General features: G+C 42.8%; 1 protein-coding gene across 1 annotated transcript in view; it reads left to right on the top strand.

The window, feature by feature from the left end:
- The window catches only part of LOC137040038 (uncharacterized), a 146,809-nt gene that overhangs the window by 96,356 nt on the left and 32,312 nt on the right, over positions 1 to 18,141 (top strand). The gene's annotated exons all lie outside the window — the stretch shown is intronic.

Here is an 18,141-nt window from a genome sequence, read left to right as displayed (position 1 = left end):
AGATAGCCCTTTGTTCTTCAGGGGCGAAAAGAGAAGCCGAGTGTGTAAAAGCCTCCACAGCCGGTACATAGCCTCTCCACTGCCAAGATCTTGTGCACGCCTCCTTGTGGCACACATGGTAACTGGTCCCTTGCGGTTCCAGGCTAAGTTGTAAAGGATCTCGGGGCAGCAGTGGGCCCCAGAGTCGCGGCATGCATGGCCCATCATTGAGTGGAAATGCCCTGATGCCCGTCACCCACTGTCCCAGCTATGGATAAATAGCCCCAGCTATGGGTAAATAGTGAAGACCCCAAAAGCGAAGCAGGCGGAAGATGATGGTGTGAGAACCATCACAACGGCTAGGAAGGCGGAAGAGGGCAGCCCCACAGCCACGTGGGTTAACTCCGGAGGGTATAGTGGCTAGGGGAGCAAACCCCGAAGACAAACCTGCACTTGGGGGTAGGCACAGGCGGAGTCCAGGTAATCAGACCACCGGCAGCCTCCTGCAACTTCCTGCCAGACGAAGGTCGTCATGGGTTCCCTCATGCCACTGGAGATCCCTCTGGCAGGAGTAAAGATGGTGGGAGTGAGGTCTGTGCACCCTCACGCCCAACTTAATCCTCACCTATGCACAAGCGTCTTGCCCCTCCACCCTCCCCCTAAAAAAGTCCTGTGGCGATGTGGAATGGTGGTGGGCACAGGCCAAGGATGTGGCTGGGAGTGTCTAGCCAAACCATGTACAGTAGAGTGGAGTGGAGTGATGGTCGTTAGGACTGTGGGATGGAGCAGCGCGTATTTTCGGAAGCTTCCACTGGGACTGAGCAGCCCCACACTGCTCACCCCTGAGATGGGGAAGGACCTGGAAAAGGTGGTCCAAAAACTGTCTGCTCTGTACAATCTGGACAGTAAGCCTCAACCGTCGGAGAATCCCCCCTCGCGGTCGAAAAACAAAAGTAAAAAATAAACTAAGCATTGCTTTGTGGAATGTTCACACACTGTTGGACCTGAATGAAACTCCTGGCAGGCCCCACCGCAGGACAGCACTGGTGGCCCTGGAGCTCGCAAGATATAACATCGACATAGCAGCTCTCAGCAAGACCAGACTGCATGAGGAGGACTCCTTGACAGAGATTGGTGCTGGGTACACCTTCTTCTGGAAGGGGGTCCCTGAAGGCACTCGCCACAACCATGGAGTTGGTTTTGCTGTGAAGTCTAAACTGCTGCAGCGCATTTCGGAATCCCCTATCGAGATCAATGAAAGACTGGTGACTTGGCACATTCCCCTGGCAAAGAAACGCTTTGCCACTCTCATCAGCGTATACGCTCCAACTCTTAATGCCGAGCATAACATCAAAGAGGATTTCTACAGAGCTCTTGATGCCATCCTACAGCAAACCCTGGCTACGGACAGGCTTATACTCATAGGAGACTTCAATGCTAGAGTGGGCAGGAGCACCTGGTATGGAGTAAAGTCATCGGCCAGCATGGTGTGGGGAAAATCCACAATGGGCTCAGACTCCTCTCCCTCTGTTCAGAGCACCAGCTGGTCATTACTAAACCAAATTTTCCAGAAGCAGAACCGGTTCAAGACCACCTGGCAGCACCTACGCTTAAAACATTGGCATCTCCTTGACTACGTGATTGTCCGTCAAAAAGACAGAAAAGATTTCCTAACCACCCGTGTTATGAGAGGAGCTGAATGCTGGACTGACCAACTCATGGTCAGATCCAAATTACTCATGAGCATTCAACCTCGCAGCCCAAATACAGCCTCACAAGAAACTCAACTGTCCAGCGCTGAACAGCCACATCACCAAAGACAACCTCCGATGGCTCCTTGCTGAAAACCTCAACATGATCCCGGAAGAATCAGCTGACTGATACCCAGCGTGCCCTTCGGGCTATGGAGAACACCTGGTGGGTGCAAAAGGTGCCGGAAATCCAGAACCTGGCCGACTGTAACAACGTTCAAGGCTTTTACGATGCATTGAAAGCATTGTATGGCTCCAGGAAACGGGTGACTGTTCCAGTCCGATCAGTTGATGGGTCCACACTTCTCAAGAACCGCCATGAGATTCTCAAATCATTTTGAGAGTCTCTTCAATGACACCAACCCTTCTGACCCACATATCCTGGAGAATTTGCCAGACCTGTCACCAACCATACACCTGGATACCAAGAGGGTAATCTAGCACTCAGAAAGCGTTCCACCCATAGGGGCGGCCAATGCTAACCAAGCCATCACCTGCTGTTAGCATCACTGCATGAAAAGTGGGATTTTCGTCCCCGTAAACGGCCGGAAATCTCCCTGATTTTCGACAATTAACGTCAGTTTACAGCCTGTGGACGTCGCGTTCGTCTGTGCCACATATTGACGGAAACGAACCATGACGTATGTGGAGCTTGCGGAGGCATGCTGGCGCCGGCGCTAATGGCTCTAATTAGAATATGAATAGTGTTCTACTATTCATATGCTACTATCTGCTATGCTAATCTAATTAGCCTAGCAGCTCTGGGCGGCGCCTTGCCGGAATGGCTTGAATTTCCTCACTCAGTATTGGTTGAAACTACTACATTGAAACAAGAAATATCACTCGTGATTGGTTGGCAGATCTGTTACTATTGGTCAACCTGGGTAATAAATTAATCAATTTAAACCCCCAAATTATAATAATTTTACACACATATATATAAAATTATGATTTGCATATTATTTTTTAATTGTATATATTCATATTCATGCGATATGCTATTGTTTTATATTCATGTCATTGTTATCCTATGGACTACGCTATTATAACCATCAAGGACATTCATTTATTGAGGAAAGGAAAATATGCCAGGGACGTGCAGTTTATTCAAAGAAAGAGTTTTATTAGAACAAACACAAACACACAACCAAATGCAAAACGTGTGAGATCTGCCCACACAACAATAGGAAGCTCACGAGAAGCCCAAAATCCTACAGCACCATGAAGTCTCTGTTTTCCGCTTCAGAGCTGTAGGTAACTAGCGCCATTCTGTCTGATTTCAGTCCATTTTTCAGACGTCTGTCGTGCGTTGCCCTGTTCTTTGGAATCGCCTCTAATCTCGACTGCAGCGTGGCACAGAGCTCGGCGAGCTCCTGGCTGGTCAAACAGTCCATCCAGACACCGCGCGAACGATGCCGTCTTCCTCATCAGACATCAGGTCTATGGTAGCGCACTTCCAAAGGCCCACCTCATCCTCAGCTAACACACTCTTTCTTGCTTGTAGCAGCTGTAAAAACAAACAATAAAGACAATCAGTATTGCGCGATGTACTGCGTAAAATGCACCTGAAAAATAGTCACACTGACCAAAAACGGATCTAATCTAATAAATCTTACCCTCTTTCTTCTCGATCGACTCCGAGCTGAACTCTTCACAGCTTCTGCTTGCGATGCAAGAACTGGATGTTTGTACCTCCTGCGTACTGTCTCTATGTCTTACATGCAGCTGGAAAACAATTAAATGAGTGTTATGACGAAGTTGTGAAGACGGCGTACTGCTTCCTGTAAAATGACCAGAAAAAGAAAACACTTTTATAAAGCAACTTACATTTGTTCTTTTACAAGGCTAATTTCAGCTTGTGCTACTTAAAAAGCTTTGCTTTAGGTTACTTTAGCTTAGATAACAGTCTTACCGCAATCTTAGGACTGGTCTTCTCTTAGGCACTCGTCTTCTCTTCTTAAAGTTAGTATCTTCCACACAGTTTTTCGACTCCAAAGCAAGCAACCTATCATCTATGGACAGCAACCTGGAGATTACTAAAGTTAACTGCTCGTTAAAATCGGCAGCAAACTGAGCAAGCTGACGAGATAGCCCACTGATTGCATTCAGCTGTTTCTTCCCGCCGGTGTTACGGATCAACTGGGGATCATGTTATCTGGGGACGGGCGCGTGCACGCAGCTAGTTTTACCTGGATTTACAGCAGATGTTAGACGAGGACAGATTCGTCACAGCGGATTTTCCACTGAACAGATTTAAAACGCTTTCCACATTATTGGTAAATGTTTGCATAATATCAGGCTCTGTGTTTTCCTCTGTCGCTGCTTTGCTGTATGTTTCAAACGCAGTTTAAGGGAATTTTTAATGTGGTTTCATTTCACAACACAGACCACGCCCACATTTTGTTACATTCTTTTCGATGAAAGTCCTATCCAATGACAATTACATTCAATAAATTACATTGTGTCGTATTAGTATCGGAATTTTTATTTTATTTTTAATAACTATTGTTTTTGTAATTTGCTAAGGGTATTTTTTAAATTATATATATATATCCTAACTAAAATAACTCCTAGTCTGTCATATTACCTTTCTCATATTAGCCTATTATATTCTATTATAATCTATTATATTGCCTTCCCCTTGCCCACCTGCACATCCCAGCTGATATACAAGATTTGGGGGGTCATTCTGCATTTGAAAGTTTGAAGGGGTTTTAAATCTTCTAAATAAAGTAAAATGATTCAAAATCAAGTAATTTATATATGCCAAAGTCAACTTTAAACATATACAATGTAATTTCCAAACAGCAAAATTGTGGCCAGTGAAAATGCTGAGTGGCTAGTAACTTTGGAAAACCACTAGCCACGGTGGCCGGTGAGCAAAAAAGTTAAGGTCAACCCCTGTATATATATATATATATATATATATATATATATATATATATATATATATATATATGTAGTACCGTTAAAATTCATTTGCGTTAACACGTTAATTTTGACAGGCAATGATATATGATATATAAAGTTTGCTGATGTATGACGCCGCTTATTAGCAGGAGACCGCAATGATTGGTAAAAGTTGCGGTGATTGGTCAAAATTGCGAGTCGCACTGAATTCACGGGGACTGGTTGCAAATGACACACAATAAATAATCTAGAATACTTTCATCAAATATATAAATTCAAGCTTAAGTTTAAGATTTTACAATTAGGCTATACTGAGCCTGATCTATCTAAGAGATTTTCTTAGAAGGAAGTTAATACCTTTTAGAAAAATGTCACATGGGTTAAAACTCCTGCTACCCTGATTTGCATTTGTATAGCTCACAGCATGTTCATTTACATGTTAAAGCCTCCCCTGGAGTTAAGGGAAGGGGGGTCTTGGGGGGGACAACTGCCAAGCAAGGCCCACGTCAATTTCTGACAATTCACGGCAGTTTTCGGTGTCGCCTGCAAACTGCCGTGTATAGTCGTAAACCTGATCTTCCACGACAATCTACAGTGCCGCTTACTGACGAAAATCCCACTTTTCATGCAGTGCATACCATTGACTCCCATTCATTTTTGAGTCACTTTGACAGTGAATAACTTTAGATCTGAGGCGTTGTTTAACACTAGAAGTCACTTGGCTTTTCTACCTATAAAACCCGCAGGACAGCCGATGGGCTGGAAGGATTTAGGCTAACATCCTTAATCAGCTGTGAACAGTTGCTTTTGTTATGTAAATAATGTGGGGCCATGCTGAGCCACTTCAAGGAAACTTGTTTCACTTTGCCATCTTAGGGAGAAATCAACACACGTTTTTTTTTTTCTCCTTGGTTGCTGAGATTTATTGATAAAAATAGTACAAAATAAAATAAAGAAACCAACCCTTTGTACACATATTTACAAATAATATTAAAAAGTCAGTGAGTACATTCCAGCAATCACTCACAATCCTGGCACTGCCATGATATCTCCCGTCTGCATTTACCACATGTGTATCTGTAGCAGTGAACACATCGCACAGTGGCATGATTGTTCTTGCATTGGTGTTTGACCTGACACATGGATCTTTTTCCAGGGCTAGGTGTGGAGGGTTGTGTCCGAAGCAATTGTTCTTTTCTTGCCTTCTTCACACACATATGAGAGTTAGCCAACTCCCTTGCAAGCTCCTCCAGGAAGTCCACTTGTCTTTCCTGCCTTCCGGTGCATGCTTGATACAGCACATGTGCATTCAGTGCTGCCATGTCAATCATGTTATAGAACACGGCAACTGGCCAGCGCCGTGTCCCTGTGCGGACAGTGTACTCCCGCACCATCTGGTCCATCACATCCACGCTGCACTTTGTGGTGTTGTAAAGGGTGACAGTGTTTGGCTTCTTTTTGTTGGTATTATCAGTCTGAATCACGCTGTGCATGCTGCTAAGAATGTAGACGGTCTTCTTCCGTTTGGGCGCATACACCGTCAGCGTAGCAGCAGTGGTTGAAAACACCTAATAAATAAGATAAATTGTTATTTTCATAGCACTTTTACACACAATGACACACTTGGCGGTGTTGATTCTAAAAATTAGAAACGCATAAACATTGAACCACAAAAGACCTGCAACATACCTGAGTGGTGAATTCATTGCGGTCTGTGTGTCTAGCGGATTGAGGGATTTCCCGGCGAATCTTGTTGACTGTGCCGAGGATGGTGGTTTTCCGGCTAAGAAGTTTATGCGCAAGTGACAGCGATGTAAAGGAATTGTCCGTGGTAACATTTCTGCCCTTGTCTAGGAATGGTTCCATCAGCCTCATCACTACATTTTCAGACAGTCTCTCTCTCCACTGGGACGACTAGGGTCCTTGCCAATATATAGGAGGACATTACAAATGTACTTGGATTTTAGGTCACAAGCCACCCAAAACTTGATCCCAAACTTGTCAGGTTTAGTTGCAATTAGTGGTGTAACGGATCACAAAACTCACGGTTCGGATCACATCACGGATCACTAGTCACGGATCGGATCATTTTTCGGATCAGAAAAAAAGGGGGAGGAGACTTTTTTATTTGCTTTCCATTTATTGTATGAAAAAAATTTTGTTAGCATAACCTATATGGTTATGGTTTTAACAAATATAAATAAATAACCAGCTGAATAAATCACATTTTTACTCAGTTGTTAAAGTGTAACATGTGAAATACAACCTGTGATGTGAAAATGGGCCGGTGCATATGTTTAAACACACTACATTTAAACAATGTTTTATTCAATGCATTACTTTATATTTGTATAGCCTAGTACCTAGTACTAGTTTGGTTGCTAGGCAACGTGGGGGAGAGGACGCTGGCGTTGTCTGTTCGCCGCTTCTCCACCCACAACAAATCATGTTAATGTACTATTAGATTTACATTTTATTTTATTTCCTTATGTTTGTGACTAGTCTAACAGTCAGAGCTACAATTGGGACTGTTGCTGATTGCTGGCAGCCACTGAGAGGTCGTTGTTCGTCGTTTCGCCGTTTTCAACCGCTTCTCTAATGTTTACGTTTGAATTGCTGCGGTTGGTTTCTGGTTTGGAGGACATTTGTTGTTTCTCGCCGCGGGTGCTCACTGGTGGTCTCCCTTGAGCTTAAGCTGCATGGTGGCTGAAGTTTGCACCGGGCTAGCGTCATCCTGGCTCTCGTCGTCGGCGTCCGGCATGATGTTGGGATGTTCTGCTTCTCGGCTGCGCCGCTGTTCCGTCCTGCATTGCGACCGTGGAGCGACATCTGCGCCGGCCCCGGTGTGTCCACAGATGTGCCAGGAGGAATGTTCTGCCTCCTGCATGGTGCTGCAGCGATCCCCATCGTTTGAATCATCATGAAGAAGACCCATCATCTGGTCTTCAGCTGTCGTGCCTCGGCGATGTCATCGGGACACTGCCGCTGGGAGAAATCTGAAACATGGAGTGGACCACAGTGTGCTGCGGAGCTAACAGAGACTTCCACCATCAGCTGTTTTCTGTCCACCATCAGCTGTTTTCTGTCCACCATCAGCTCTGTTTCTGTTCACCATCAGCTCTGTTTCTGTTTTCTGTGTTGGTTGATTGTTTGTAGTATTCTATATTTTTACTTGTTATTCATTTTTTGTTGTTATCCCCCCCCCCCCCTTTGTTGCACTTTGAGATTCTTCGGAATGAAAAGTGCATTATAAATAAATCTATTATTACCTTAGAAACAGGCTAGACTATGTTAAAATAAACTTTTTAAATTAGAACTTACAATAGAAAAAAAAAGGCAACTCGTTTTTTCTTTCATTTTTTAAAATCTTTTTAAAAGAAATCCTGCAGGTCATAAAGAACTTTTTTTTCCACCTCCAGAAAAGAGTGCTCTCCATCATTTCACTTGTTTACCTAAAGCTAAAAGCCATTATTCTTGCTTTACCCAAGGCAAAAAGCCATGTGTTGACTTTGAAACAGAGCACATTTTACATTATATGCATATGTGGGGAAATTACTAGATTTTTGCATCAATACATGTTTGTTTTAATAGGCTACAGACAGCGCGCTGTCCCTTTAATTCAGCTCGTTCAGCACAGCAAATCAGACTCGGTGCAGAAACGATCGCGACACTTCGCATTGACGGACAGACACTGCGTGCAGTGTGAAAACTGTAATCTGATAACATAGTACGGAAAAAATACGCACCGCAAACAGACTAGGCTGTGTGTGAAACAGGCATCAGCAGGTGTGCTTCAGATAGCCATGCTCGACGTAATCCCACTTTCATACGGCCCTCTCATGCTTCCACAGTAACGTTACCTACTGTTACAGTTTTGTCCACCACCCTTCTTCCGTCATCATTTCACGGGGAATCCAACATACTCTCATGCGATGTGAATAATGCGGGAGGCTTTTCAAGTTCTTCTGCGCCTCCGCTAGCCATTGTTGACTGATTATGCCTTCACGTGAACGACTGCTGTGTGTAGTTTCACTGAAACTCTGTGAGTTTAAAGGAATAAAATTACTTAAAAAGCAATATCGGCAAATGAAACGGTCTTTTACTCTGCGATCGCTAAACAATTCAGATGAATTCGCAAAAAAAAAACAAAAAAACCTATAAATCCGCGGGCCACATGCTTTCGAACCGTGGATCGTGATCTGTCGGATCGCAGATCAACTGCGATCCGTTGCACCCCTAGTTGCAATATACTGCAGGAAAAAGCAGCGAGTCTTTGACGGGAAAAGCTGTTTATCAATGGTGATATGTAGACCAGGGTTGTAGGACGTGATGCAATTGGTGACAGATGATCCCCACACACTGGAAATTGTCTTTGCTCGATCACTCCGGGTGGACCTGTCATCTAAGCGTAGATGTCGCATGATGTCTTGGAAGCGGTTTCGCGGCATTGTTCCAATGATATGTGGGTTTCCCAGGTTTGCTGACCAGCATTCACGTAGTGATGGAACCTTGGTAAGCCCCCGCAAGATGACAATTGCAATTAATGCCATTAGTTCAGGTAGGGCCATGAACCAATGAACATGCTCCGTTTCCTGTGCATGTTGAATAGTCCATCTTGAATGCTATGAAGCATGTCAAGAGTAATGAAACACAGGAAGCTCTGAAGGCGACTCAAGATACTTTTCCTGGCCTTAGCCGTTGGCTCTCCATCTGCAGCGTACGCTTTGATTGGGGTGAAATGGAGACGCGTCCCCACCTGTTCTTCACGCCACACTGTGCCATCTTTCGCTGTCTCTGTCAGGTCAGTCCCCAAACGGGCTCTCTTTTTTGGTTGAGGAGCAGTCTCCTCATCTGCAGTGTGAACAAATTCAAATTGTGATCAATGGAAAAGACAAATGATATCACAAATGCATGCATAGATACTAGTAATAATTCCAGTATCTCCTTCTCTGTATCGGAATAATGTCTGAAATATCTTCCTAAATAAAAAGATACAACTAAAGCAAAGAAACAACTAATTATGGTTTGCACTTCAGATGGCAGTGAATGTCTGCTAAGTAGTACAAACTAAAAAGTGGACAATACAAAAAAGTATTGCATTGTACTTCCACTCTGCATTTTCTTTTCTTGGAGAGGAGGTTCGTACACCACAGAATTCTTGAGGGCACTGAAGTAGTAGGCTATGTGCAGTGAGATTTTATCCACCTCAGCACAAAAGGAATTACCTCTCATTTGAGAGCAAGCTGCATGCAATTAGATGTGCTAATTCATACCTGTTTACACCTGGGCAAGACCCTACATGCCAATGTGAGACATGGTCAATCAAGTTATCTGCTTTTAGCAGCCCTCCCTCCCCCACACATACAAACAAGCCACCAGCAACCATTCACACACCAACACCCCTGCAGATTGCTCAGGTAATGACCATATTTACACATGAATTGATGCTAATGATAGCCAAAAGACTAGCCAGTTAGCATCCACTTGGCTAAAGGAGGGTTACAAATCTCTGGGACTTCCATTGTTTATTTCTAAAGAAACAGGACAATGTATAAAAGGCTCCATTACCTTGTATCTTACACTATCGCCCTGTAGAAGCTGTTTTTGTAAAAATAGGCTAACGATTGCGTCATAACCAACGCGACTCTGTTGCACAGTTGAGAAATTACCGTATAGACCTGAGGAGACGCTCGCAGGCAATCTTTTACTGTCTATGAGACAGTCGGGGGGACGTGGAGACATAAAGTTAAGGGAGAAGAATGGGGAGAAGCCCATAGAGAGCCAAAAGCAACGGGACAAAACATTTAAACAACGTGATTTCACTTTCCACAACTACTAGAAGACCTACAACTGTTAGACAGGTTGCTTACGTCACATCTACGTCGTCAAGCTCAGTCTGAGCCTGCGCAGTTCGCTCAGCCATCAGGAAGTGAGTGCCTCTTGATTGACCTAATTTTCCGCCGTTGAAGTCAATGGGATAGCTTTGTCCATTTCTTTTACTGTCTATGCTGGATACTCCACCACTCTACTCAGAACTCCGGCAAGCCATTGCAGGGCTGAAGAACAACAAATGCGCTGGCCCCCGACAAAATCCCCGAAGAAGTTTTCAAAGAAGGAGGATACATCCTCACGCGCCGTCTGCACCTCCTGATCCAAAATATCTGGGAACATGGGACCCTTCCACAGGACTGGAAGGATGCTAACATCATGGCCATTTACAAGCAGAAAGGAGACAGAGCAGTCTGCAGCAAAAGCCTTGGGATATCTCTCTTCATCGCAGGGAAAGTCCTGGCCAAGATCATGCTCAGCAGATTGGGGCTTCCGGAAGTCCAGATCCACAATAGACATGATTATTTGTCTTGAGGCAACTGGTGAAGTGCCAAGAACAGCACAAAGACCTTTACGTGGCCTTCATTGACCTCAGTAAAGCTTTTGACACCATCTATTGTGAGCTGCTCTGGAAACACCTCTCTAAACTTGTGTTACCACCCAAGTTTCTCAGCATCCTACAGCAGCTGCACGACGGGATGCAAGCCAGAGTGATCATGGGAGAACTCCAGTCAGAATTTTTCGAGGTAAACATTGGGGTAAAACAAGGGTCTGTCTTGACTCCGATGCTCTTTAACATCCTCCTTTCTGCCATCACCTGCCTCTTCCATCGTGTCATGGGGCATGAAGACTGTGTCCATGTGGAATACCGACTCGATGGAAGCCTGTTCAACATCCGTCGACTCCAGGCCCAAACAAGGACAAAGTCCCAGCAAATATGTCAGCTTCGGTATGCTGATGAATGTGCCGTCGTAGCCCACAGCCCGGACTCTATGCAGCATGCCCTCAACATAATATTCAGTTTGTACCAGTCTTTTGGCCTATAGGTTAACATTAAAAAAAACGCGGTCATGTCTCATCTCACCACCCCCGTCCCCACACCCCCCAGGTTTCACATAAACGGTGTTCCACTTAAAACAGTGGACCACTTCATCTATCTCGGCTCCACTTTGTTCTCAAGCTGCTCCCTTGATAAAGAAATACACACCCGGATAAATTAAGTTTCATCATCTTTTGGATGCCTATGCAGCAGGGTTTTTGAAAACCATAACCTGAAGGTCAGTAGTACTAAGGTGGCTGTGTATAATGCTGTACCTAGAGGCCTTCCATATCCGCTGCCTACAGAAGGTCCTCAACTTGTCCTGGTAAGACATAATCCCCCACACAGCCATCCTCAGCAATACTGGCTGAATCTGCATGGTAGCAGCTGTGGCCAAAAAACATCTGCGTTGGATAGGCACACTATATGCATGCCTGAACACTGCCTGCCTCGCCAAGTCCTCTACAGTCAACTACTGGCCTCAAAGCGCTCTGCTGGAGGAAAAAAGCGGTGCTTACAGGACTACACCAGGGACCTTCTGAAGCAAGCAAACATTCCCCTCAGCTCGAATCTCTGGCACTCGACAGATCAGCCTGGCAAGTCACCTGTGCCACTGCAGTCTTTCAAATGCACCAAACAAACCAAGACAGACGATCTGAGAGACGCATCAAGAGACACCAGTGGGCGGCTGGTACCCCCCTGGTGTCTGGTTTCCCTTGCTCCATCTGCGGAAGAATGTGTGGCTCAAGGATTGGACTCAACGCCCACGAAAAGTGGCACCAGTGGCAAAGTCGCTGAAACCCTCACCCCCCACCCCTGGAGCAAGTGTCATCATTGAACATATGATGGACAGCTAAGAGTCTGTATAATCATCATCAACTGAAGACAGTAATTGACACTTTTTTGCAAGTAATAACTAGTCATTTGTACTGGAATATATTAGGGATGCTCCGATTGATCGGCCGGAAATTGGTGTCGGCCGATAATCATATTTTATGACTCGATCGGTGCTCACTAAACTTGGCCGATCTCACAAACAAAAAAGGGCACTTTCACTTTCAATGCTTTCTCAGTGCATAACTTTCATTTCACAGGTATTTTCTCCATCTGTAAATGTTAGAAAGTCAAAGTGCAAATATGTCCACTTCACTGTCCAGAGCGGACGAGCCTTCTGCATGTGAATCTCCGCTAAAATTCAGGCTTCTGTGAATGATTGCAGATCAGGACATTATTATTATTGCTCTGGAAAAACCTGAGAGCCCAACTCAAGCTGTGCCCATTCATTTATCAATTTAAATCGAAGTACAAACAAGTCATACTGACTAAGTATAGGACGGAAGATTGTCCTTAAAGTGGGGGTGAAACACTCAGTTTCAGTCAATCTCATGTCAATCTTGAGTACCTTTAGAGTAGTATTGCATCCTTCATATCTCCGAAATCTCTTTAGTTTTATCATATTTATAAAAGAAATATGGGCTGTACCGAGTCTTTCCGGAAAAACCTGAGCGCCTGGAGGCGTATCGTGTGGGCGGAGCTAAAGAATGACGAGCGCGCAAAGCGGTGACGTCCTCAAGCGTGGAGAAACCCATGGCTATCGATCTCAGCTAATACAGATAATGATCCAGAATCAGATCCGGAGGCTGAAATAAATTGAACAGGAGAAACGGCAACAGCAGGACGTCCGTCTCTGTGGTATGCACTGTATTTAGTGGCCTGTCAACATTTGTGTGTGTTTACTCGCAGTTTATGAGGACATGATTCGGTTTATGGACTATTGTATGCGACTAAACCTTAGCAGTAGCAAGCAAAACGGTTTTGCACGTCAGACTAGTGTAACGTTATACATAGAACAACAATGGAGTAACCGTTAGCTCATTTCAATGACAAAGCACGCGATCGTGTCGTTTACTGATGTTTACTCACGCGACGATAGCCGACAGCACAGACATTTGAAGCAGTTTTACTCACCGACCGTGAACCTTTATCGCTGGGACCGCTCTGTCAAAAACACACTTCTTTGGTATGATTTGGTGAAGTCCTGTGACAGCAGTGACCGTGGAGATCCACTTTTGCGATGCGACTGAAGCGATGTTGTGAAGCTTCCCGTCATTTCTGCGTTTAAATCAGTTCAAATGCAGCGCTGCCTTCCCGGAATGCGGTGCTGAAGCGTTGAAGTCGCTTGATGTCACCCACAGGAATGAAGTGAAGCGCGGCGCGGACTATAACGACAGAAGTGTTCACGGATGACTGGATCTGCACCTGAGCGAGTGTTTATGGCCGTGCATTTCCTCTCTCGCTCTAGTCACGCGCGCGCACCCTACCGGGAGAAGAGCCCGTACGGCCCATACAAGGACCTTCCGCTCGATTAACGTCAAGTAGACCCATACTCGAAAAAAAACTCTCCGAAACTTGTGAGAAACCGGAAGGAGTATTTTTAACACAGAAATACTCCATCAAACGTCCAACATTAGTTTTTGAAACTTTGTCTATGTTTAGTATGGGATTCCAAGTCTTTAACAGTGTAAAAAGCTCAGTATGCATGAAACAGCATTTCACCCCCCCTTTAAGTGTGGACATGGAAATAACTAGAGCAATTTATGTTGTATTTTTATTTATTGGTAAACTAGAATGATAATATAATATAAATTGATAAAGACAATATCATTAAACTATTTATAATTACAAACAATTGTGGCTAGGAAATGCACTAAATTCATAACAATAAGGAACAAAAAAACAAATTAAAAGATTGGTGACTAGTTGTTACTGGCAATGATGGGTTTTGTGTACTTATAGAAGAATCTTCTTTCCTTGTCTTGGAATTAACAGAATGGTTGTGAATTAATATTGTTGATTATATATTCTCTGAAATAGGACAATATAAATATGTGGCGACTGTCTAATTGATTATAGTAAATGTATTTACTGCTCGTATATGTATTTGAAGTAGGCGTTAAAAAGCTTAAGCTTCTGCCTACTCCTTTTGAGCATCATATCTACGTTTTCTTTTTTTCCCCTTTATTTTAATTTTCTTAATCATTTTCTTCTGTTGAAACTTGTTACTATGTAGAATTTTGTAGAATTCAGATGCTCAAATAAATAAAGATGATGATGATGATGGTGATTATAACTGAGAAACACTAACAGAGTGCATGATATTTAAATGCAACTAACTGTATATTTGTGCAAAAGCATGGACAATAAATAAAATTAATTTTTAAAGGAGAAGAAAACTCAAACTCTACTGTATTTATTCATGAAACTTTTCACTTCAGGCTAATAATAATAATAAAATATTGGTAACTTTCTGTTGTTATTTAGGCAAAATTGTACATTTTCCTATTCAGTTTGTGTTATGATTTAACATAGTTGTTGTTGTTGTTGTTTTTTTAAAGCCACTGATATATGACCACTGATATAAATGTAGATTTGTTTTAGTTTTTGATTCTATCTTGTGTGATGTGTTTTACAGAAATCTGAAGAGGAGACTCGCGTGGAGTATGTGTCTGTCAGCACGAGAAGATGATTCAATATTTCTCTAATATCAGATCCAGCTGAAGATGATTCAATATTTCTCTAATATCAGATCCAGCTGAAGATGATTCAATATTTCTCTGATATCAGATCCAGCTGAAGATGATTCAATATTTCTCTAATATCAGATCCAGCTGAAGATGATTCAATATTTCTCTAATATCAGATCCAACTGAAGATGATTCAATATTTCTCTAATATCAGATCCAGCTGAAGATGATTCAATATTTCTCTGATATCAGATCCAGCTGAAGATGATTCAATATTTCTCTAATATCAGATCCAGCTGAAGATGATTCAATATTTCTCTAATATCAGATCCAGCTGAAGATGATTCAATATTTCTCTAATATCAGATCCAGCTGAAGATGATTCAATATTTCTCTAATATCAGATCCAACTGAAGATGATTCAATATTTCTCTAATATCAGATCCAACTGAAGATGATTCAATATTTCTCTAATATCAGATCCAGCTGAAGATGATTCAATATTTCTCTAATATCAGATCCAGCTGAAGATGATTCAATATTTCTCTAATATCAGATCCAACTGAAGATGATTCAATATTTCTCTAATATCAGATCCAGCTGAAGATGATTCAATATTTCTCTAATATCAGATCCAGCTGAAGATGATTCAATATTTCTCTAATATCAGATCCAGCTGTGAGCTACTCATGCTATGATACACAGGGCTGGTTTCAGTAGATATTTCAAGCAGCAAGAGTATAAGAATAATTATTCACACCATATTTTAATAAAGATCATATCCTGTTATTGTCAATTTTAGACTGAAATCAATGCATTAATTAATTAATTAAAATAATAAATTCAATAAATGATTTACTGTTGTAATATGGGATCATGCAAATGTCACGCGACTGATCAATAATGTTATTATAAACTCCAGCAAACAGAAAAAAATCCATTTAAGAGCTCCAAAAACTACTATAGATTAATGAATGTTTTGAATGTAGAAATATACCTTTACCTCCACATAATGCAGTTCAATCTCACAGTAAGGGTTAATGGAATAGAAAGTGTGCTTACAGCTGCTTAGAGCGTCATCTAGTGTGGGATTTTTTCACCTGTTTATCATCCATGAGGGAATTGTGCGCCTGAGATGATCATATCAATGATAATATAGTGTTCATACTACAACATCATCTATCATAAGCAGGATCAGCTCCACCATCTAATATAAGCATATCATAAATGTTATTTACACACTGGGTTGATGTTAAGGACTGAATTGAACTGCTAGTTGTCTTGAGTAAAGGTCAGAAGATGAATCCTTTGATATTTACACATCATCAGTGGTATGATATTAACTGAACTGATAAATGTCTCCATCTGGTGTGATTCTGAAGAACAGCATCATCATTGTGAGCTCAACAGGAAACAGACTATTAGAGTGTGTGTGTGTGTGTGTGTGTGTTTATGGGTGGTTCTTCAACTACAGGCACTTTTGGCCTTGTGAACTTGAGGGGAATAAAAGTGTTCAAATCAAAATTGTCACAGTCTAACAGTTAAATATAACTAGTCTAGTTTAATGATCCATAAAAGAACGCACTTACACTATAACACAAATTGGGTTTTTTTGACATATTTTCCGATCCGCACTGAACAAATGTCATTTCCATCACATGTACATATTTGATTATTATTTAAAATTATTATGATATACATAATTTATTAACAGTGTAAGACCACTTTCACACATAGTTTTACCAATTTATACCTATATTGCAATTACCATAGATTTGTGGATTAAGTAAATTTATTGTCACAAGGCCTAAACACAAAGCTTACATCCACTACAACCTGAAATATAATATTGCATTGATTAGATACCTTTCAGAAAAACAACTTCTTGTATTATTATATTAAGTGGAAAATTATCCCATAAACTATGCAGGAATTTTTAATGAGTGATTACAATTTTGTACATATTTTTTTAAAAAGTTATGAAGTGGCAGAAATGACTGGGTGTTGTGGAAATGACAATGAATGGACGTCCATGTAAATAAACAGAAAACCGGCATGGGACTTGGCCATTGTCTTGCGGGGCTTGTCTGGGCCGCCGTTCGAACCCTTAGAGGAGGTTTCGGATAAGTTCCTCACCCTCCAAACTATCTTTCTTTTGGCCATCTCATCTCTCAAAAGAATAGGAGATATTCAGTCCCTGTCGGTTGGGCCCTCATGCCTAGAGTTTGCGCCTGGGATGGTAAAGGCTTTTCTGCATCCCAGGCCGGGTTACGTCCCCAAGGTTCCTACGAGCCCACGGGGCCCCATTACTCTCCAAGCCTTCTGTCCTCCTCCTTTCACGACGTCAGACCAGGAAAGACTAAATCTGCTGTGCCCTGTTAGGGCGTTAGATACGTATGTCCACAGAGCTGCCTTGTGGAGAAAGACCGATCAATTGTTCGTCTGTTTCGGAGCCCCTAAGAAGGGTGTTCCGGTAGCAGAGAATGAGCAAGTGGGTGGTCGAGGCCATCTCACTTGCTTATGAGGCGGCCGGGCAGCCATCTCCACTGGCTGTCCGGGCGCACTCTACCAGGGGTATGGCTGCTTCTAAAGCACTTTTGTCGGGGGCTTCCCTCCATGATATTTTTAACGCGGCAGGCTGGTCGTCTGACTTTTGTCAGATTCTACGAGCTAGATTTGACATCTACTGTTGGGGCGCAGGTACTTTCGTAATCGTGTGCGCTTCGGCTTCACACATACGAGACACTTGGTCCTATGGCGATGTGGGTATAAGCGTTCTCACAGCGTTTCGACGCAGCTCGAGTTCCCCGAAAGGGAACGTCTCGGTTACGTATGTAACCCTAGTTCCCTGAGGGAACGAGACGCTGCGTCGCTCTGCCATACTCCCGGCGTGCCCGTGATCACTTACTTCAGGCTTTATCAGAAGCTAGTTCCTGTTATAAAATATTCATATGTAGCCACTTAATCTATGAATTGCACCTTGTAAGCATAATTGTCATTTCCACCACACCGTTGTCATTTCCACCCAAGAAGTTAATGTGGCGGAAATGACGGTGGTGGAAATGACAATTCTACAGTATTTTGTAAAAAAATCCAAGCTAGTAATACA

Source organism: Pseudorasbora parva, chromosome 14, assembly GCF_024679245.1.
Source record: "Pseudorasbora parva isolate DD20220531a chromosome 14, ASM2467924v1, whole genome shotgun sequence".
In the NCBI taxonomy this organism is placed as follows: Eukaryota; Metazoa; Chordata; class Actinopteri; order Cypriniformes; family Gobionidae; genus Pseudorasbora; species Pseudorasbora parva.
Note: the sequence above shows the minus strand (reverse complement) of the source record. Positions and strands in the feature narration are given on the sequence as shown.